Source organism: Macrobrachium rosenbergii, chromosome 21 (assembly GCF_040412425.1).
Source record: "Macrobrachium rosenbergii isolate ZJJX-2024 chromosome 21, ASM4041242v1, whole genome shotgun sequence".
Classification (NCBI taxonomy): Eukaryota; Metazoa; Arthropoda; class Malacostraca; order Decapoda; family Palaemonidae; genus Macrobrachium; species Macrobrachium rosenbergii.
Window position 1 is genome coordinate 42,388,873 of NC_089761.1, and position 22,900 is coordinate 42,411,772.

The 22,900-nt window shown below is 37.1% G+C and overlaps 1 long non-coding RNA gene across 2 annotated transcripts in view; it reads right to left on the reverse strand.

Moving 5' to 3' along the window:
* Positions 1-22,900, reverse strand: part of LOC136850011 (uncharacterized) — a 330,286-nt gene that overhangs the window by 77,412 nt on the left and 229,974 nt on the right. For both annotated transcript variants that reach the window (XR_010856509.1, XR_010856508.1), the window contains one exon: positions 8,139-8,282. This is a non-coding gene — a long non-coding RNA (uncharacterized lncRNA). The remainder of the gene's footprint in view (positions 1-8,138; positions 8,283-22,900) is intronic.

Sequence of the window (22,900 nt, forward strand, 5' to 3'; positions counted from 1 at the left end):
CATCGCTTAGACCCCGGTAGCGTATGTTTCATGCATCATACCCGACCCAACGCCCTTTCTTCCCAGCAGCGAGAAGTTATTGCGCGGGTATGGCGAGAGTTCGAGACGTGTGAGATGTTTGTTATATATGTTTTTAGAAGGTGTTGTAGTGGCTTTGTTTTGTGTGTGTATTTAGTCTGTAACATCCATTTGCTTTTTAAGCAAACCTATCCGTTGATTACATATATAATCCCGGGATATCTACATGGATAGCAAAGTGTCTGCCTCTCTGATCAGTCGGCTGCGGATTTGAACCCGCGCCACAGACCTCTACGAAGTCCGAAGCTGCTGCTGTAACCGACTGAGCCATCGAGGCTCTACAGCCAATACAATAATGCCGACTATTATTATTATTATTATTATTATTATTATTATTATTATTATTATTATTATTATTATTATTATTATGCACATGCGCTCTTATCGGAACAGCAAAAACGCCAACTAATTTGTCCAACAAGCTCTCTAAGAATGGGGCGAAAAAATATGCAAAAAAGAGAAAATGTTTATTAGTAGAAATACTAAAAAAAAAATTACAAGGCAAGGAGATTTTACATGAACTGATTTGTTCCGTCATGTAACCACTGATAAAATGAAAATAATAAAGGCTTAATTTCATTGGCACGTTTCATGCCTGTCATGACGAACCATAACAATATTCATAACTACGGATCATTAACAGAAAATTAACTGCTGTCTTAAAATAGTGGTATAAGTTTCACTTGGATTTAAGAAAATGCCTTTTCAATCTAATGTACAGCCAAGAGTTTGGACGAAGATCACATGAATGGTGAATGAAAAAAAAAGGTGAAAAATGAAAGCGTGTCAGAGGAAAAATAGAATGGAAAAAACACAACACCTTTATATTTAATGACAAACTTACAAAAATAAGGCCAAGGAAAAAAGAATGTAACCTGGATGGCTAATAGGAAACCGAAGAGAGGGAAGAGTAAAAAAAAAATGAAGATTAGCTACTGTATATTTGATTACAAACTTATAAGAATAATGCTAAAAAAAAATAAGGTAACCTAGATACCCAATAGGAAACGAAGAGAGGACGAGAAATAAAAAAAAGAACAAAATGAAGATTAGCTTATAAATAAAGAAAACCGAAATAAAAAAAGGAACAAAATGAAGATTAACTTATAAATAAAGAAAACCGAAATAAAAAAAGGAACAAAATGAAGATTAACTTATAAATAAAGAACACCGAAATAAAAAAAGAACAAAATGAAGATTAGCTTATAAATTAAGAAAACCGAAATGAAAAAAAAAAAAAAATGAAGATTAGCTTATAAAAAAAGAAGACCGAAATAAAAAAAAAGAACAAAACGAAGATTAGCTTATAAATAAAGAAATCGAAAAAAAAATGAAGATTAGCTTATAAATAAAGAAAACCGAAATAAAAAAAAGAACAAAAATGAAGATTAGCTTATAAAAAAAGAAAACCGAAATAAAAAAAAAGAACAAAACGAAGATTAAAAAAAAAGAAATCGAAAAAAATGAAGATTAGCTTATAAATAAAGAAAACCGAAAAAAAAAGAACAAAAATGAAGATTAGCTTATAAAAAAGAAAACCGAAATAAAAAAAAGAACAAAATGAAGATTAGCTTATAAATAAAGAAAACCAAAAAAAAAATGAAGATCAGCTTACAAATAAAGAAAACCGAAATAAAAAAAAGAACAAAGTGAAGATCAGCTTACAAATAAAGAAAACCGAGCAGTGAAGTCAGGCGAGACCATACGCTAACTCTCATAATGAAGGCCAGAGCTAAACAAAATAAAGGGTTCGAGCGAGGAGGAGGAGGGAGGAGGAGGAGGAGGAGGAGGAGGAGGAGGAGGAGGAGGAGGAGGAGGAGGAGGCGGAGGAGGAGGAGGCAATAAAATCAAGAGCCTCCAAATCAGCATCGGGGAACGACCACAATGGCAATGCTAGTCACGACCAGCGCTTACGTCTCCTTGCGAGCGACCGTTTGATATGAGAGTCACAACTACACGGGCCCTTGATTGCACCAATTGAAACAGGGCGAATAATAAACCATCTCGGGCGAATATCTATTTGTCATTTATGGGTCAACACCACGCTATAAATTTCTACTTTGCTTAATGAATTACAGGGGAGATCTTGCATGTTTATTAGCCGAGGCTGCTGGGCCTCTCTCTCTCTCTCTCTCTCATTAACTGATGCAGAGGTGGAAGTCTCAGTCTCTCTCTTTATCTCTCTCTCATTAACTGATGCAATGGTGGAAGTCTCTCTCTCTCTCTCTCTCTCTCTCTCTCTCTCTCTTAACTGTTGCAATGCTGAAAGACTCTCTCTCTCTCTCTCTCTCTCCTCATCTAATGCAATAGTGAATGACTCTCTCTCTCTCTCATTAATTTGTGCAACAGTCTTAGACGGTTCAGTGTTGTGATATCATATTCAATTCTGCAACAAGATAAAAGACGCCAGAATTCAATTAGCATTTTAGTCACTCTATAAGCTATATTCAGGCCTCCAATTTCCAGCCTCCATTTGGCTCTTGCACACGTCTGTTTGAGTAGGTTCTCATATAAGTTTACTGTTCCGACAAGCGCGTATTACTTAGGCAAAAGTCTTGGGTGAAATTCGATAAATTATTATAAAAAAATCAACTGCAGTTTAGAAATAATCAATTCATCTCGGCATTCTTGATATGCTCTTATAGGATATTTCCTAATGTGGAAAGCATTATGAAAACCCCAATCACACAAAAGTTCAAAGAAGGTACAACGGCTTTTAATACTACTCCATTGTATATAATTTCATGGCAGGTGCAGTAATTTAGAATACCCTATTCACAAAACTCCACAGCAGGTATGTTAATTTTGACAGATTACCCCGCTTGCACAGAACTTCATAACATCTTAGAATACCTTAATAATTACCAAAAGAAATATCAAATGTTATAGCTTAGAGCACCTTGGTTACATACAACCTCATCGAAGAAATGGAAACATACACATTGTATCTTTACATAAAACTCCTTGTCATATATAAAACTTGGACATAATACCCAGTTACATGAACTTAATACCAAAAAGGACTGACTTTATGTGGTTACTCCAGAGAGGTGTAAATTGAAAGAGGAACTTAATACCAAAAAGGACTGTTTATGCAATATATGCTAATGACTTCAAAACATATGTGGTTACTCAAGAGAGATGTAAATTGAAAGAAATTTATGCATCATTATAATACTAATCTTAATGGGTAAAGGTTCTTTCATTGTCAGTGAACTTTGGGGCAACATGGGCCACCGACTTACGCATCGTTAAATCAATCAGTCTCGTTGCAAGGGCAAATCATGACCAAAGAAATACCTGACACTCAATCATATCAACAAAACCCTATTCGCAACAATGTTGTTATTGTAGCGACAGGCCCAATTATTTTCCTGATCGTGTTCTTATCATTCTGAGCCTGCCCTCTTTTCATCATCATTGTTATGAAGACTAACGATAACGCGGACGGAAGGACGCCCCGTCCACTCGCCACAAAAGCCCCGGGACCATCTGCCACGTCCCGGAGACAGACAGACAAAGCACAACCAGACGGACGTTTGACACCCGCGAAGATCCAACGGCCACCGTCTATGGGTCTCCCTCGATGAGAGTGACACAAGTGGCACCGAAATCGGTTTGCCTGTCGGCTGGTGGGCCGGAGACCCGGCTGTGCTCACCCTGTTATCTCTAATGTACCTGAGAACATCCAAGTGCAGGGGAGCGCCTCCCCAAAAAATAGGGTCCCAGTCAGGGGCGCAATAAGAGGCGCCATCTTTGTTTTTGATAAACATTGGAAAAAATTGTGATGGGCGAGGAAGCGCGGGGGGTGCTCGGGAAAATACATGAATTCATTGGCACTTGGGGTGAGAGGAATTGGGAATGAAAGAAGGGTTACGTAGGAACTGTATAAAATAAATAAATAAGCAAAAAGGGAAGAATTTAAGGAGGTCTATCGCGGATGCTACGAGGCTTAAAAGGGAACAGCCTACTCGAGAGATTTCTGACCTTGCATTATTAAAATACGAGCTATTGAAATACGAGCTGAATTCAAAATCGCCGAAATATTTTTCGGTTAGTCCTTAACACCACCGTGGGGGGGCTGCAGCACCCTTTGGCATCTGGAGCCACCCCGAGCTGGAAAAAGAAAACAAAGAAGAAGGAGAAAAGACGGAAATAATAGGAACATCATTGGCAGAAAAGATTCGTCATCTCATAGTGGGAGAAGGGACACCGCCCCCTGCTTACGTATAGAGGGCCCCGCTGGGGCGTATTGTTTAGCAGATAAGGGGAGAAGAAGGGGACGAGATGTGATTCGGAACACCTGATTGGGATTGGAGCTGGGGAAGACAACGGACACCTGAGTGGTTTAATCCTTTGTGCGAGACACCTCATTAGAGACACGCCTGGGTGAGTCTCATAAAGCCCCTTCAACCACTTGCTGTTATTTGCATTTAATTTAGCGTCTGTGGCCATCTAATTTACAGCCGTGCAGTGTATCTTATCTGCTGAATAAATGTGATATTTAAAAAATCAATCTCGATATAGTTACAGATTTTTCTGTACCGAGGGAGATTTTGGGTAGGTATTCTAAATGGGTTCCTCCACTTCTTCGTTACAAGGCAGGCTACCAATTTCATCACTGAGCGTAAAACGGTAGAGAAGCGGAAAGCGCAGAACTCACATAAACAGCGCCACAGCATGAGCCAATATTTTCTTCCCCATTAGATATATTATGTTAGGCCCTCAGGAACTCCTCTCCAACTCTTCTTCACCATTTCTTTCATTTACTTCGGGACTCATCCAGCAAGGGCCATCACCGTCGTCGTCGTAATCATCGCCGGTGCATCCGCAAGACAAGAGAGGAGACAAAGGCCTTCAACGGCAGATACCGAATTAGGGACATCTGAGACAAAGGCTCACCGAGAGACTCCGACCCGAAAAGGAGTGAGAGGATCCCATACTACGCAGGATGCCCTTCTCTCGAGCCTATGGGTAGAGTCTTCCTTTCAAAAATGCACCGGAGAGATTCCCAGCGGGACACCACCCACCTCCCTACCTCATTTGGAAAACCCCTTCGGATGAGAAAGCGCGAGGGCGTTGAAATGATCTCCCGAAGAGAAACAAATGGGAGGTCCTTTCGCTCAACTACCGCTGAAGTGCGCATCTCACCCGACGATGCCGGAGGGGGCCGAATCCCACGGAATGATAAGGGAGAAGACCCGGCTGGCCCTCGGGGAGTCTTCCCTTTGTGCTGCAACAGCAGGGCATCTTACGAGGGCTCCCTCACACCTACGCCCCATCAATATTCAACCCGGTCCTCTTTCTCGCACAAGGGCACGTAGCTGCATCACTCCTGAGCAAGACCGCGCGTGCAATCTTTTTCTCTCCTTCGCTCCTGCTGGGGAAGTGGCTGCGTAGCTTGTGAAACTACGCGTGGGGCATTTCAAGTGACTGCAGTCGCTCCTGTTCTTTCAGAGAGAAAGGAGAGCGAGTTTTGATACGCTGCTGGGTGGAGGGTACAATCTTATACTATCCTTGTTCGCAACTAACATGACATGCAGGAAGAGAATCTGAATTGTGAAAACTAAAAATCCTATAAAATCGCGAGACTGCACTCATCACTGTTTACAAATAACACAAAAACGTCGTCAAAGGACAAGGGTTCCTTCACCGAATGCCCAAAACCCTCACTTCGCCGACCACCCAAACAGGGCGTGCCAGACCGCTGCTTCTCCTGTAAGACTCCCCCGCTAGGAACCCAGCGCCTTCCCGGCTACTCCAACGTCCTCCTAGGGACTCTCCTTTTGTCCCAGCCCAACAGTACGCCGTGGCTGAGACCTCCTCGTGAGGAGTGAAGGGTCCTCCGAGGTGAATGGTCTCTAAGAACTCCCTCTCCTAAAAGGGCTCTAGGTCCTTTAACAGGAACCGTCCGGCAGATTTTGGTTCATAATTGGTCGTTTGCCTTTCGTGTTTGAATTTCGGTTGCTGGAAAAAGTGATGAGAAGTTGTAGGATCGTTGCAAACGGGGTCTGGGTGGAAGTGGGGAGGGGGGAGGGGTCTTCAAATTCTGGAAAAGATCAACTAAAAACCTTCCTATTTATGGTGACTAGTTAAATTACATACCTGGTAGTCTGACTATGGATGGCTTCAATTCATGGCAGAAAAGGGCATGGAACCAATGACCTCACCTTGAAAAAATTGACGAGAACCGGACAGCCAACTTAACCTCCTGAAGCCAAGCCCATGGAGGCAATAAATGTGCAAGGTTGAAATATATGTATTCATGAGTGTCTAAGTAAATGCTGGACCATGCCTGAATTTATATCCATCCATTCTCACATTCTTACACACAAATACGTTTGTCTGATAATGAGAGAATGTCCCTTTCATATCACTCAACCGCAGTCAACCTCCTACAGGACACTTTATCGTGTCTCGTAAAATGTTGCAGGCAATTTATTCAATAAAACTCGAGCGATTCCTGAATGCAAAATCCATTTAAAGTACAGAATCTTCAAATCTTGGCGCCAATAATTGACAATCCTCATTGTCAAGCAAATAAATTGACTTTTTATCAATTGCTTTTACGGTTTTGGTAAGAAGCAAACTGACGCACATGTATCTATTTAAAACAGTTCAATAGCCAGTATTACCTTATCAAATTTCCTATGAATTATTTACTCTGTATTTCGTGTAAGGAACGACACGAGAAAATTAGCAGGGATAAAAGAAGTCATAAATTACTGACTGAAAATTATCTCCATTCTATTATGAAAACAGGTTTCTCTTGATATTTATTCTGTAAACATGACAAAGTCATAAAAATTCATTCTCTCTGGCTCACGAGTGACATCATGGAAGGAAATATATATATTTTTTCAAGTGAATGTTTTGATTTTACCATCAACAGGCTTCGTCTCCGTGCAACGAAAAATTTTCATTGGTCGCACGGTGTATCTTTCACACGATCAACTCAAGCTCGTAACTCCTTACTCATATGACATTGTACGCGAGTCTGAATTTGTTATTAACGGGAACCAATGCAAAATTAAGTGAAAATACTGTCTTGTGAGATATATTTAATACAGATTTCGTGCTTTATCTAACAGACGTTTGAAACTTGCTTGGTCAGTTTGTTATGACAAAGGAAACATTTTCAGGAATGGTTGGTGCTTTATAATGCCCTATGCGTTCTATAAAAATTCAACAACTGGTCCATAAAAATGCAGTATAGAAGCTCACGACATCAAAAATGAAGCACAAGTTAAAGAAATACCTCACTGAAATACGAATAACTAAAAAAAATAACAAAAAAACCATAACGTCCGAAAACGATATTTACAAAAAAGCTCAAAAGGACATAGTTCTGAGACTGTGTCATAGAAGACGATTTGGGCATATAGGTTATTTGGTCAATCACCAAGGTACGGAGACTAAACTGAAGCACTTCAGGCGACCTGGTACCAACAGCAAACACCAATGACAATAAAACGAAAGCGACTTCTATATTACTTTCCACAGGGGTTCGGGTCTCGTGGACGAATTACGGCCGACTCCCTCTAATGAAATATATGACGAATTTCAATAGCTTATGAATCCACGAATAACTGCAATGCTCAAGAATGCATGACTAACTGCAAAACTTAAGAATGTTTGATTATCTGCAATTGCTTGAGAATGCACGACTAACTGCAATCGTTTGAGAATGCACTACTAGCTGCAGTAGCTAGAGAATGTATGACTAACTGCAGTCTTGAAGAATATCGATTAAACTTCAACTGTTTGAGAATGCACGACTAGCCGCAGTGCTTAAGAACACTTAAGTGCAACAGCTTGAGAATGCACGACTAACTGCGATAGCTTGAGAATGCACGACTAACTGCGATAGCTTGAGAATGTATGACTATTCTCACGACTAACATCAATAGCATAAGAATACACGATTATATGGAATACCTTAAAACCACATGATTAACTGCAATAACTTTAAAAATGCATAATTAACTAGATTAACTTAAGGACACATGGCTGACTGCAATAGGTTAGGAAAATGGAAACCACAAAATATCAGTACTTACCAGGGAAGACTGAGAACGTGCCCGTCATCAGATCCACCTTTTTTGCCCATGAAACTGGACGAAGCGAATCAGAACAGCGGGAGCGATAATGTGCAACAACGAGGACCAAAATGCCACCAGAGTGAGTAACTTATGGCCAGGCTACTGCAAAGAAAAGAAAAATGTGGCAATAAGTGACATTCATGAATTCTGTTTGCGTTTTCTATGTGCATGAGTGTGTGTGTGTGTGTGTGTGTGTGTGCAGCTACAAGTTATTATTGTTATTAAAATAGTTTTACCAGACCACTGAGCTGATTATCGGGTCTCTCAGGGCTGGCCCGAATGATTTGTTTTGATTTATATTTTCATTTATATTTAGTCAATTGAATTACAATTTTTCAAAAACTGCACGTCAGCGTACGCTATTACCATTCATATTGAGCATATATACTCATGGAATTTCTATCATTTTGTAATAACAACTATTCAGAATGCATAAAGATATCCTCTGAATCCCGTATCAAACGAATAAAACGGGGACTGAATATTAGTCAAATTAAGTTTGAGATTAAATGGAAAGGATACTGGTGTATAAGTGAAATGTCAAAATCTGCCATTCATCGGTTGCAATGCAATCACAAATGAATGGTTATACATAGTCACCTAGCAACAATCTGTAAATGATTATACTGTAGTCACATTGCAAGGGTCAATGATTACACAGCTTTCTACAGATGACAGTATATCAGTCACACTGAAATAATTAAGAGACCTATACAGTGGTCACAAGGAAATCTGCATTAATAACAGTCACATATCGACTGTATAAAAATTGCTTATAGGGGAGTTTCCAGATAACAGCCTATAATGCCTAGATTATAAAAAAATGAAATGTAAATAATGTTTTCATTCCAGCCAGCCTACAAAACGGAATGGAATTCATGTCATGTAACAATGAGATTAAATCACAATGCTTATTGCCTGCTTGAGCAAACAAAGAAAAAAGAATTAATTGTGATCAACAAAATACTGCAGAGGCATTAAACCTGGTTCAGTTCTAATCAGTAATGGCTCAATGACCAGATTCACCTCAAATAAAATGGCTCAATAAACTGGCTTATTTAAACTGAATTACTCAGTGAATTGGTTCGTTTCAAGTAAGTAATGACTCAACGAACGACTTCATTTCAAATAAATAATGACTGATTACTCATCTGTAAGAGCAATCTAAAGAATAATATAATAAAATTTAATATAATAAAATGTAATTTCATATATAGGTTAATGTCATTTATACGAGTTTACAAAGTGCCCGAAAATGATGATCACTCTTCCATTTGCAAAGTGAGAAATACAGTGTATTTGTTGTCATGCTGTATATACGGTACATTTCTAAATACAAAATCAATGCACTACATTTTACACAGTAAGTGATGGTTACTGTAAACGCCTTAATTCACAAACAATGTCTTGCCATTCTCTACATGAAAGACATATATGAATACATAATTTGACAGCATTGTAATTATTGAAGGGCCTACATTATCACTTCTGGATTTTCCCCAAGGCATGTAAACTTATACATGCAAAGTCTATAAAGGTTTTCAGACCTTGCATATATATATGTTGAATATTATACTCTGTATTCTTATGTACGAGAAAATGCATAGGAATGTACTAAACATCTACAAGCGCATGCGTGAGAGAGAGAGAGAGAGAGAGAGAGAGAGAGAGAGAGAGAGAGAGAGAGAGAGAGAGGAGAAATTCCCACTTTCTTCAAATATCGGTGTTTCAACGCCGCATCCTTCCCCAACAGAACCGATGCCTCCTGCGGTTTCTGTCATTTTCCCTGTGCCGTCAATCCACCGTCTGTAGTTATATGGTGTGGGAATGAGGATGAAACCTCCCCCCCCCCACCCCCTTCACCTCTCTCTCTCACACAACCCCAACCCAACCATACAACCCCCACCCGACCCCATTCACTCTGTTCTTGTGAATAAGATTACGAACCTCCCACTGACCCGGATGGGTTCTTTATTAGCATTCTCTTCATTATTCAGCATTCACTTAATTATAATACATTCCCTTCGTTATTCACAGTCACTGTTCATGGCAAATGGGTGAGGTGAACAGCCGTTATTCATTTACTCATCGATGCTAATTAATCCTGTCACATGTTTACGTAATCAGAAATGACTGTGCGATTGGCACTGATAATTTCTTATTGGACGAGCATTGAATGATGGAAAATAACCGTTAAAAATAATACAAACTGTTGTGGTTATTCCTGTGCAAAGGGAGAAGTAGAATAGGAGCAATAACAATGAGGTCTACACAGTGCGGAGTTAGGGAAGTAACAACATCAGCAAATTTAAAAAAATCAAATTGCTATCCAAGTATCAACATTCGACTAGTGTTCCACCTTTCTTTCCTAAATGACATACAAGCATCGTGCCCTCGTTTCTTATTGGCCCCATGTAAGCCAGGTTCTTGAAAATAATTTCGTCGATTGCATACATACATACATACATACATACATACATATATATATATATATATATATATATATATATATATATATATATATATATATATATATATATATATATATATAACATCAAGCTTTCTGCATGTCCCAATTTTTGTAAAAGTCCTGAATATAAAAATTTCAAGAAAAAGAAAGCAAATGTCCAAAGAATAAGTTAGGAAAGAGGTAGACTGAAGGGGACTACGAGGTAGCCTGTAAGAGGTGGTATTCTCACCTTACTCTCAAAAGAGTGGCGACCAAAATAGTACCTCTAGAAAATAAAGAAGATCGCCATCTTCAAGAGTGAAACGAACGAAGTACCCCAAAACAGAAACAAATACATAGAAATTCTCGATAAATTACTTTTTTATTTTAAAATTCTAATGCGACTTAACTGCTTTTGATATTATTTTGCATAAACAACGAATTTTATTTAACAGATATTTTTATCATTACCCTCTTCTATGAGACTACAAAGAAGCACCAATAAACTCTGTCTAAATCAATTTCCTATGCCAAATGAGAGTCGTAATCGTATTCCGAAGTGTGTTTTATATAAAAAAGGTTGCGGGACGTCCAAATAAATGCTTTTATCTAAACTAAACTCGAAAGTAACTAGAAACGAAACAATGGGAAGGAAAAGAAGCGAAACACAAGGCGATAACTCCGCCATCTGTCGGATGGAAGATTGTAAAATCCAGGAAGAGTCCAAAGTGAAATAGAAGTCTCAGAACTCTTTCCCACGGAAACCTGATCTTGAGTAAGTCTTGAGGTTAACATAATGTGTCCTCGTATTAATCACTAGGACAATACAGTGGAAAGTATTAATACTGCCATAAGGTCGCTGCTGACCAAATTCTTAAGCAGTTTTAATTAAAGGATTAGATCTACACTTTTAATTCCAGTGGAATCCAAGCATTCTAGTGTGATTTTGAATTCCTTTTAAACAAAAGGGGAATTAAAACTTCACTGAGATTCCCACGAGACCACTAAAGAAAAATTATGATAAAATAGTAACATAACAATGCAAAGAAGAACGTTAATCTTGGATGTGGGACGGATGAATTTTTATTTTATAGATGTGCATGAAAAATGTCATAATAGCGTAATGGATCCTCTACAAAACACGTGCACTCTCATGGTTATGTAATGTGTAGGTTATATGTGAATACATATGACTAAACAAGCAGCAGCAGCAGAGAGAGAGAGAGAGAGAGAGAGAGAGAGAGAGAGAGAGAGAGAGAGAGAGAGAGAGAGAGAGAGAGAGAGAGAGAGAGAGATATATATATATATATATTATATATATATACTGATGAGTTCATATAAATTATATAATATATGTATGTGTGTGTGTAAATTATATATATATATATATATATATATATATATATATATATATATATATATATATATATATATATATATATATATATATATATTTATATATATATATAAATATATATATGTGTGTATATAAATTATATATATATATAATTACATTTATACATATATATATATACATATCCATATAATACATATATATAATAAATATATTATATGTATTTTACATATAATATATATATATATATATATATATATATATATATATATATATATATATATATATATATATATATATATATATATATATACGTAATGAACTCCGAAGAAAAGTCTGGTAAATAAACACAGCGATGAGGACGGGCAAGTAGCTGGGGTACAGATGGATGAGGCTTTAACTTCTTAAGGAGTAAGATAGGAGGCGTGGCTGCCTATCCATCAATTGCAAAGTTGATGGATGAATACGTCCAACAGACGGCTTCTCTCATCAATCCTTAAATCCTGATCGCCACCCTGCCAACCCCTCCCCCCTCACTAATCCACCTCTCTCTCTCTCTCTCTCTCTCTCTCTCTCTCTCTCTCTCTCTCTCTCTCTCTCTCCCTCTCGATACGATCATGAACATCAAATGTCATTTGCAAATTAACATTAAGAAAAAATTTGATAGCTTTATCAACTTAACAATTAATAACTCTCAGAGAGAGAGAGAGAGAGAGAGAGAGAGAGAGAGAGAGAGAGAGAGAGAGAGAGAGAGAGAGAGAGAGAGAGTTTATTACTACTTTAAAAATTTAACAAAACTAACGTCATATTCCTTTATACTCTCCTCACCTCCAGAATAGACAAGGATCGATGGCCGTTCTGATCAGCTGCTATTTAAGTATAAACTTAAATCATTGATTATTATTGATGGCTATCAACAAAAGTTACAACATTAAACCAACAGGAAAATATAAAAAACAGCCAGAATCTAATGACGCTATTCGCCCCCTTGACTGTTGAGATGTTGCGCAAGTTTGACTCATCTCATGAAATAATAGATGTTTCTTACTTGAAAAGAGTTCGTTATCCGCTACATGTCGATTGCCTAAAACAGAATATTTCACCATTTTTTCCTGTATGCATTTTTTACTTACATGGTTCTGGAGATCTTAGCTAAATCCCATCTTCCTTTGTTGGCATTTCTATCGACTTTCTTCGACCTGAATAGACAAATATTCATCACGCCATTATTTCGCACCATATTAATATATTACCTGAAATAATACATTTACGAACTTATTTCTAGTTATTATGAGTACCTAAATTAAGCAGATCATTATTTTCCTTCACATCAACATAAGAACGTCTCTTCATGTCTCATTTTAACAATTGTTCTCATATAGCAAGTAATTCAGTTTGCTAAACAGTTCCTCGCCTTTGCTTTCTCAACTGTGTCGAGAATTAATGGTTCTATTTCACTCAATAATAAAGTTTTAAGTATTTTCGAAATTCATATTTTCCATAAATAACTCAACTCATAATTAATATGCACAGCACGTATGTACAGTCTCATCTACAGAATTCTGTTTATATAAAATATATACATCTCGTGTTCTACCCTTCCAGCGTAAGTCTACTACGAAGTTCATTCGCAATATAGTAAGTGGCCAGTTCCAGAATCTCAGATCATTAAAAATGCTTGAACCCAGTAACTTGATAAGTGTAAGTTTCACTCCTGAGGTTAAATGAAGTAATGATGTTAATAAGAGTGGTGGAAGATTTGAAGCAACTGATTTACATGCATTTAGGAGTGAGTGCAACGGATGTGAAGATGTGTCACAGAGGTGAAGCAAGAACAACGCAGGTCGTGTGTAAAAGATTGTGTATGAAATCTTAAACAGGAATAAATGGAGGGATAGTTAAGGCAACTTCTCTTTATGGTAGTGTGTGTGTGTGTGTGTGTGTGTGTGTGTGTGTGTGTGTGTGTATATATATATATATATATATATATATATATATATATATATATATATATATATATATATATATACACACACACACACACAGTATGTATACATATACAGTATATGTGTATATAGTGTGTGTGTCCGTATGTATATGAAAGTATATCTCTCCGACAATCCATACAATCTTGTGTCGCTTAAGCTTCGTAAAATACCTAAAAAAAAGATTAGAGAGAAAAAAAGGTAGAGGATCAAACACATTCCAGTATTTTGTCAAGGAAAAGAGGCATATCAGATTCCCCTGAAAATAAGTGTGTAAATGCAAATCACCATCCATCCACTGTGCAATACCAGACGTCCGGTCATCGATCATTTGAGGATGAGCGAAGATTTGACGCATTTTCCTTTTTAAAATTCCCGGCGCGTTGATGGAGTGGCAGGAATTACGATGGGGCTTACTGGAGGTTAGGGTTGCATGGGAACATTTAAATTTCTCTATGGTATCACTTTAATACTCAAACGTAATATGTGGCACCTTATTCTTCCTATTAGTATTCCGCAAGCATAACCTAGAGCACTTTACTCTTCTTATTTGTCTCCCATAAATGTAATCTAGGGCACCTTATTCTTCTTATCAGTCTCCCATAAACGTAATCTAGGGTACCTTATTCTTCTTATTAGTCTCCCTAAACATAATCTAGGGCACCTTATTCTTCTTATTAGTCTCCCAATAACATCAAACTCCTCTCCAAAGGCACAGGGCACTTCTTTGGACTCTATTTCAGGCCTAATTTCTCTCAGTAATTCAAATATCAATGAATAATGATGCTTTCGTTCATGACTAGGGATGATGCTACTGAACTGAGATATAAAATAGAAATGATCTTGAGAGCTGCTTCAGACGGAAAAGCTGAATGAAATTCTACCTTTGATATTCTGCAAACATAAGGTTGATATTTGCAAGTCCACTTAGTAAATTACGAACAGATACACAAACACACACACAAGCACACACTGTGTGTATCTGTATGCATGAATAGAAGAAAAATATAGCGTTTACAGTAACATATGTTAGAAACAGAGAACAACCTTTAAACATAACCTCGGTAACTCTGATGTAGCAAGCATAATGCAAAGCCCACAGTATCCCTAGGGAGTCGAGAGATTTCAGAAGTCTCTATAAGTACATTTTATTACATAGGCGTCATTAGCGCTGGCGGGGACTGTGGTAGTGGCAGCGGCAGAAGCAGCAGCAGTTATTGAGGGCGGCGTCCCGTGCAGGGTGCATTCCTCACCCGGCGGGGTTCTTGGAGGGGAGGAATGTTTCATTAACTCCTAAGATGTCATTGTTCGAGAGATGGAAGCTGAGGGAGGGATGGGATGGGACCACTCACCCACTAGTTCACCCAATACTGTATGTTCTCTCTCTCTCTCTCTCTCTCTCTCTCTCTCTCTCTCTCTCTCTGCTTACTAACTTACTAAGTTTTGCTATCCCTCTCTGCTTACCATGTTACTAAGTTTTGCTCACTCTCTCTCTCTCTCTCTCTGCTTATTAACTTACTAAGTTTTGCTATCTCTCTTTCTGCGTACTAACTTAATAATTTTTCTCTCTCTCTCTCTCTCTCTCTCTCTCTCTCTCTCTCTCTACTTACTAACTTACTAATTTTTGCTCTCTCTCTCTTTCTCTCCTTACTAAGTTTTGCGCTCTCTCTCTCATATACCAAGTTACAAAGTCTGTCTGTCTCTCTCTCTCTCTCTCTTTCTCTCTCTCTGCTTGATCAATTTAGCTCTCTGTCTCTTCACTGAACTGTCGTTCTCGATCAAGCAATTCTGGAAACCTGTTCTCAAGAGTTAATCCTTTAACAAGCACTATCGATTTTGTATCAACCTGTTGATTTTTTTCATAATTATTAGCAGGTTACTGAGGCTTTATCAGCTAATAAATTAAGAGGTAGTGAAGCCTGCCACTCGGAAATATCATTCAATCCTTAAAATGCCTTGAAGAGGAGGCAACAGCTTGGGATTATACATGCTTTCTCTGTATGGGGATAACAGGTGAATGCATACTTCGACATATTAATTTATTATAAATGAATTTTGAGGAAAGAAATTAAAAGAAACTGCCAAGGTATGATGAACTAAACGAAGAATTTTAATGTGCAAAGAAGAGAATTAACTGAATTTCCATCACACAGAAGATTAAGAACTGGAAGAGAGAGCTGACGAGAGAAAAGTTAGAAACTGTATCTCCAGGGCGCTGAACTCGACTGAGATATTATGGGATCCTCCTTCAGACACGCTCTCCTGAGCAACACCAGAGGTGATAGACGGAGAGAGAAAACGAGACCGAGCGAGAAAGTGGTGGTAGAAGAGAAAAGAAGCGTTAAATAATCAGAAAAAAAAAAATGGAATAAATGAAAGTATGAGTGAACCAATGGATAAAATGAAGGAGGTCACTGATAAAGAGGAGTAAAAATGGTGCAAGCAATGACATGTGAGGAAACTACTAAAAACGGGGAAGGCTGTATAATACATTGTATACTATGTGCAATCAACACCAACAGATAAATAATAGGCAGACGAAAAAAAGGAGTAAAAATGGTGCAAGCATTGAACAGTGAGGAAACTACTAAAAACAGGGGACATTTTATATTATGTGCAATCAACACCAACAGATAAACACTGGGCAGACAAAAAAAAAGGCCAAAAAACGAGATAACAGACAAGAGTAAATCCATGGTCAAGAAAGGTAAAATATCAACAACACAGGAAAGGTCTCAAAAGAATCATGCCTGAAGGGAATGATTCTGATAATCTGACAGACGCCTTAAGGGAATGATTCTGATAATCTGACAGATAAGTTGACACAAGGTTTTTGAGGAAGCAAGAGTTAAGTAAAAGTCCAAATATTTTAGGGATAGTAGGTAATTAAGAGAGTAATATAAAAAAAATGGCAGTCACCTTTCTTTGAGATGGCCATGACAAGTGCAAGATTAAGGACTGGTTTGAGAATTTAATTCAGACGGAAAAGACAACAAAGAACAGGAGCCAGCTCATTCTTTAGTTCCTCCAGAGGCCTAACCAGTTTTCATAGATCGCAAATATCGACAAACATTATGAATAGCAAAATAACCAAAATTACAAAATTGCGTGGAAGCAGAGACAGTAGTGCAATTATTGTTTCCGATGATAATGAGTCAGTTTATACCTGAACTGGCGTCGCAGCTGCCTAGGTCATCTAAGTGATAACAGAAAAATGGAAATGGTTAACTGTTACTGGTTAACTTTGCCAAAGTTATGATTTTATAGGCATCAAAGAATTCAAATTCGGGAAATGCATAAAAAGATTTTATATTCACAGAAGTGAACTTGGTCCAATGTAAGCAAAAGAGGAAAAAGTAGAGTTAGGTGAACGTTTACCTGTAAAAAACATTGAAATGAACAAAGAAGATGGAACTAAGCATATAAAAATGTTTGTTGAGGCGCAGAGAAAGGGAAAGTTTCATTTGTACAAATGTTTATCAGATTTTTATGGAAAAGGAGGAATTCAAATATAGTGATAAAAGTAAAGGGTCGTATTTCCGGAATTCCTAGTACACATAATGGCGTGTGATTGTCAGATAAAGTTAAACAGAGCAATTTATAAAAGGGTGAGCTACTGAGCAATCTGGCAAGAAAAGTATAAAAACTTTTAAAAATAACTATTTTTTCTTTGTTTTTTCATTTAATGGCCTGATCACTTGAGAGAGAGAGAGAGAGAGAGAGAGAGAGAGAGAGAGAGAGAGAGAGAGAGAGAGAGAGAGAGAGAGAGAGAGAGAGTTTTAAAGGCTTGTGCCAGAATGATTATCCTAATCTTATAGAATTTTGTCCTGAATACAAACCAACATTTACCTAACACTTATCTTACAAATGTTTTTATTCAGCCACTATCGGTCTCTAATACGGGAATCATCTGAAGGCAGAATCATTCGACAGATTCCAGCAATGGACAGTAGAATACGCTTGTCAAAACAGTTGATTATATGGAAAACTGTCACACAAAACCAAATATACTGGGAGAGGACATTTGTGAGGGAGCCCATCAGTCAAATACACATTAAAATTGCAGAAAAATGCTGTTCTATCTATAACCATTAAAACCGTCTAATTTATCAAAATAAGGCCGATGAGTTAGACTAATGCATATCATTATTCAAAGAAGACTTCAATCGGCATCCATTACACGCACTCCGGGGCCCTAACTAGTGTCAATTAGCAACGTTACTGGTCCCTGGATTGGTTACGTTTGGGCTATAATCAAAGGTGATACACATTCGCTCTGATTGGCTGGTTTTCGGACGGCGATGATAGCGGTCATAATGCCTCCCTAAAGGCCCCACCCTGATCAATACGCGCCATTCTGTACTGCGAGGCAGGATGCGAGGTTGGCGGGAAAAACGCCTCTGGCGGGAAAGAAACTCAAGTTACTTTTGGCGGGAAAGGAAAAAATGTTGGAATTTGGCAGGGGAAAATATATTATTTGAAGACATAATACTCAATATTACATAGAAAGAGGTAAACATTCGTTTTTGTTGGAAAAAATAAAATTTTGCGGGAAAGATTTTTGCATTCTTACGGGGGAAAATATTTGATAACGAGGGGGAAAGGACCGAGGGTGTAAGACACAGCAACTTATGCATACGAATCATGCACCGTTTAAATTTCTTGGAAAATATAAGAACGCTGAAAAATCAGGAAATTTCTTGTTATTTTATCCCAACTAAGTTAAACTACCTACTTAACAGATAACAGATAGGCTACACATATCTTTTAAAGAAATACCATTTTTACATACATATACTGTGTATATGTATATACTATATACACACACACACACACACACACATATATATATATATATATATATATATATATATATATATATATATATATATATATATATATATATTATAGATAGATAGGATAGACAGATAGAGATACATAAACAGATATGTAGGGTATATATTGTGTGTGCGTGCATACGTTGTTTGTGAAAGTCTTCAAGTCTCTTAATACTGGTGTCAGCAACAATCCACTGTTACCGTCACCCAGCAAAGTAAAACGACCCTCACCTCATTCAGAATACAATAAGCATGAATCCATAAAACCTGCAGTTCGACTGGGCTAATTGGCACCCTTAATTATAATTAAAAAATGCGAACGTATTGAACATCCAAAGTCAAATTCAAGACCGGATTAAAAAAGAAGAATGTTGTACAGACACTCGCAACGAAGCTTAGCGTCTGGTGCAAGCAGCAATGAAGTAATTGTTGCTAAAGTGCAATAAAAGTCCGATAACTACCAACAAACCGATGCCACTATATATTGGAGCAGAACCTGCTACCAATAAGATGCAGCAAAACACTAAAAATCTTGTAGAGTTCTGAGCTTTGTAGATGGTAATCATAAAGCTGACAGATGGCTGTTACGACATAACCGGTGCAATACAAACGTCACCTACAGCAAGACTGTTGTAAAGCATCCAGAAAATAATGTTCCAATCCAAACGGTACGTTCCTGTGCTACACACAACTCAAGTTAATAGAGTTGCTTGAAAAGCGTCCATGACATGAAAGAAAATGCAGATGTTGACACATGCAATGGCCCTTAAAAAATAAGCAAAATTTAGTGAAAAAAGAAACAAAATTTAATGAAAGTAAAATGAGAGAATTTATTCATGTATATAAATAACTTCCTGGTAGGACCAATACTTTAGTGGAATTAAATATTTTTGAAAGCATACCTTTACGAAATCAATATTAGCACTGGCCTGAAAAAAAAAATCAAGTCGAATCTTCGTGTTTTACACTTTTATTCCCTTAGACAAGGGCAAAGTACTTCAGTAGGTTCTTTGGAGAGAGAGAGAGGAGAGACTAAGATGCTTTTTTCCTCATAAGACTACTTTGATCGTAGCAGAGAATAATTTAAGAACTTCTTGACCTTTATTCTGCAGCCAAAAGTTAAATTCATGGTAGCAGGTGTGAAGACGTTTCATATTTTGCATGAATACGTATCCATTCATACATCTTCTTATGACACTATGAAAGACGGTCGTAAACTAAAAAGTAAAAGACGAATAGCGAATAAAAGGAACATAATAAGCAAGAGAACAATACTAAAGACAAAGCAATTGTGTGGATAATTTTCTTCAAAGCAGACAACAGGGTGGGCGTTTTTTTATTCATTTTTGTCATTGGATTTTATATTTTTTTTCCTCTCTAGGTGTGTTGGGGACTGGGCTGAATGTTCAAGTAGGTTCACCTGGGAGGAAACGCACAAACCATCGATGGTAAAAGTAAATAGATTTTACCACTGAAAGGTAAAATTTATTTACCATTAAGAAATCTGTGAACACAAACATCAGTAACACGAAATAGTTACAATATAATAATAATAATAATAATAATAATAATAATAATAATAATAATAATAATAATAATAATAATAATAATACCTAGCATTAACTTCCTTTGACAATTACACAATCAGTTCACGAAACAGATTAAGCTTTATAATAATAAAATGATAACTAGCAACTTCCTTTGACAATTATACAATCAGTTCACGAAACAGATTAAGCTTTTAACTGGGTAATAACCCTCAAAGAACTTAAAAAAAAAAAATCATAACAAGTTCTTATTATTTACACCAAGATAATCAACGCAGTGCACCAGCTTCCCAACTGCGCCAAGTTATTTATTCAGCATATAATTCTCCCACAACATCTAGTACCCTGAGGGGAAATATCATTAACCAGCCCAATGGACTGTGGTTAGGCTATATTGAATTCACTTGCACACAATGCGTCCATATTCGCCCATATTCACACAGAACAATCTGTGGAAGAATTTTCCCACATAATCCCACACCGGATAGCTTCTCAGCTGCAACTATCCAACGACTCTGAGAGAAATTACTTCACAGAGTTAGTAATAATTTTCTGATTCTTTTCCTAGGCAAAGCTCGTGTCTTTACAACTTCCTAAACTTCGAAGCTTCGGTTTATATATTTTGAAATTGATATTTAATTAGAGAGAAATTACTTCGCAAAGCAAGTCTCAATTTCCTGATTCTTTCCCTAGGCAAAGATTCTGTCTATATAATATTTCGAAACTGATATTTAATGAGAGAGAAATTACTTCAGAAAGCAAACATCAATGTACTGATTCTTTCCCTTGGCAAAGCTTCTGTCTTTATATATTTCGAAATTGATATTTAATTAGAGAGAAATTACTTCGCAAAGCAAGTATCAATTTTCTGACTCGTTTCCTAAGCAAAGATTCTGTCTTTGATGAACTTCCTAAACTTCGAAGCTTTTGATTTTTATATATTTCAAAATTCATATTTAATTCTTGATTTTGAAAAGTATGAATGTGTACTTTCAATACACAATCTCTCTGAAGGGTTTTTCCTATAACTTCGGTATGTAAATGTTGATAATCATCAGCAATCTTCAATTAAATCCCACGTACAATTTTTTATAACCAACTCGCTGAAAATAAACGATATTGTTGCCTTATCATAAAAACACAACACATTCAGCATCCATTTTTACACTCTCTGAACACCAGAAAATCAATAGCGAGAAAAGTGCTTTTATTCTACCATAAAACTCCGTTTAACAGGCCTGATTGAACACAAACACTCACTCGAGAACTTTCAGATTTAAAACGTCACATCAGCCAATGCATTCTTTCCCCCCTCTCTTTGTTATTTCTCCTTCTTTCCTCTCCTTCGTCTCCCGAATCCCATCATCGTCTCATTTCCATATCAATAAAAATATCGAGTTACCAAGTTCATTGTGCGGCTTCAAATGTCCGGATAATTGCGAGGTGTCCGGTTACCCAGACGTCAACGAGGGGGGAGGGGTGGGGGTACAGGGAAAGGACACCAAGTTACACGGAGAGGAAGAAAGCAAGGAAATCAAATGGGGGAGAGAAGAAAAGGAACGGGAGGAAACAGGATAAAAATGAGCTAAATTATAGGTAAAGGAGATAAGAGGAAGGAATATATTCCATCGGATGTAATAGCAATGAGGCGGGGTTAAAGCGTGGATCATCCGATTACAACAGGTAGTGCAGAAGAGGAACTGTCTTCCATACACGAGTGCGCGAGCACGTACACACACACACACACACACACACACACACACACACACACACACACACACATATATATATATATATATATATATATATATATATATATATATATATATATATATATATAAATATATCTTTATACATGTATATTGTGTATATATATATATATATATATATATATATATATATATATATATATATAATATATATAAATATAAATCATGAAGCTACAAATGTCGCTTAATATCAAATTCACGCTACCTCTGGAATATCTCCGAAGGAGAATTATCACCGAAGGGGAATTTATATAAGTGATAAATGAATTGATACCCATCGGGACACGAACCCTTGACACGGGCCTATATGATACATAAAACACACACATATATACAGCATATATATCTATCTATGTGTGCGTGTGTGTGAGCGCGCGTGCGCGTAATAACAGACTAAAATATATGCACTGAAAATGAAAGGTCAAAAATAAAATCCTAAGAAATCTAAAAAAAATAAAATAAAAATATCAGACACAATATGCTATGATTTTAGACTTACAGGTTACCACCCGCCCACCCACGCCAAAAAAAAACTTATAATCTGAAGCCACAGAGGCATGTTGACAAAATTTTTCCTAATGTTCATGGCTAAAACATATTTTGTAACTCCAAAAGTTACAGGCGATAAACTTCTGACTTATTGAAAAGGATTCTGAAACACGTAAACACAGTTAAACGTTAAATTAAGTTGAAAGGATATATGAGGATGATTAAAGAGCTTGTGGTACCATAGCCAGAGATGATGGAAAGCTACAAAAGTCAAAAAAGACTGGAATGT